The sequence below is a fragment of the Bombus pyrosoma genome, linkage group LG2 (genome assembly GCF_014825855.1).
Source record: "Bombus pyrosoma isolate SC7728 linkage group LG2, ASM1482585v1, whole genome shotgun sequence".
Lineage (NCBI taxonomy): Eukaryota > Metazoa > Arthropoda > Insecta > Hymenoptera > Apidae > Bombus > Bombus pyrosoma.
In genome coordinates, this window is record NC_057771.1 from 6,564,672 (window position 1) to 6,566,599 (window position 1,928).

Genomic DNA, 1,928 nt, shown 5'->3' on the forward strand with positions numbered 1-1,928 from the left:
TACGATATAACGTATAACGATATGTAGTTATTCGTTACGACGTATAACGTTATATAGGATTACGATATAACGTATAACCTTATAAGGCAATATGTTATAACGCATAACGGTATGTGGTATCACCTTATAACGTATGACGTTATGTAGTATAACGTTACAACGTAAAAGGTTATATAGTATTACGATATAACGTATAACGTTATGTAGCATTACGTTATAGCGTATATCGTTATGTAGTATTACGTTATAACGTATAACGTTATGTAGTATTACGTTATTGCGTATAACGTTATGTAGTATTACGTTACAACGTATAACGTTATATAGTATTACGATATAACGTATAACGTTATGTAGTACTACGTTACACCGTATAACGTTATATAGTATTACGATATAACGTATATCGATATGTAGTGTTACGTTATAACGTCTAACGATATATGGTAATGCGATATAACGTATAACGATATGTTGTATTACGATATAAGGTATAACGTTATGTAGTGTTACGTTATAACGTATAACGATATGTAGTGTTACGTTATAACGAATAACGTTATGTAGTATTACGTTATAGCGAATAACGTTATATAGTATTACGATATGACTTATATCGTTATATGGTAATACGATATAACGTATAACGATATGTAGTATTACGATATAACGAATAACGATATATTGTATTATGATATAACGTATATGGATATGTTGTATTACGATATAACGCATAACGTTATATGGTATTGCGATATAACGTATAACGTTATGTAGTGTGGCGTTATGACGCCTAACGATATATGGTACTACGATATAACGGATAACGATATGTTGTATTGCGACATAAGGTATAATGTTATGTAATATTACGTTCTATCGTATAACGTTATATAGTATTACGATATGACGTATAACGTTATATGGTATTACGATATAACGTATAACGATATGTAGTATTACGATATAACGTATAACGATATGTGGTATTACGATATAACGTATAGCGTTATACAGTATTACGATATAACATATAACGTTATATGGTATTACGATATAACGTATAACGACATGTAGCATTACGATATAACGTATAACGTTATGTAGCATTACGTTATAGCGTATAACGTTATGTCGTATTACGATATAATGTATAACGTCATGTACTATAACGACATAACGTATAACTTTATATGGTAATACGATATAACGTATAACGATATGTAGTATGACGATATAACGTATAGCGTTATACAGTATTAAGATATAACGTATAACGTTATGTGGTATTACAATATAACGTATATGGATATGTCGTATTTCGATATACCGTATAACGTTACCTAGCATTACAATATAACGTATAACGTTATATAGCATTACGATATAACGTATAACGATATGTAGTAATTCGTTACAACGTATAACGTTATATAGGATTACGATATAACGTATAACCTTATAAGGTAATATGTTATAACGTATAACGATATGTAGTATTACGATATAACGTATGACGCTATACAGTATTAAGATATAACGTATAACGTTATATTGTATTACGATATAACGTATACAGATATGTTGTATTTCGATATACCGTATAACGTTACGTAGCATTACGATATAACGTATAACGTTATGTAGTATTACGATATAACGTATAACGATATGTAGTATTTCGTTATAGCGTATAACGTTATGTAGAACTACGTTACAACGTATAACGTTATATAGTATTACGATATAACGTATAGCGCTATGTAGCTTTACGTTATAGCGTATATCGTTATGTAGTATTACGTTATAACGTATAACGTTATGTAGTATTACGTTATTGCGTATAACGTTACATAGTATTACGGTACAACGTATAACGTTATGTAGCATTACGATATAACGTATAACGTTATGTAGCATTACGTTAT

The 1,928-nt window shown here is 29.3% G+C and overlaps 1 protein-coding gene across 1 annotated transcript in view; it reads left to right on the forward strand.

The window, feature by feature from the left end:
• LOC122573644 (band 7 protein AGAP004871-like) overlaps window positions 1-1,928 on the forward strand; it is a 34,891-nt gene that overhangs the window by 22,154 nt on the left and 10,809 nt on the right. The gene's annotated exons all lie outside the window — the stretch shown is intronic.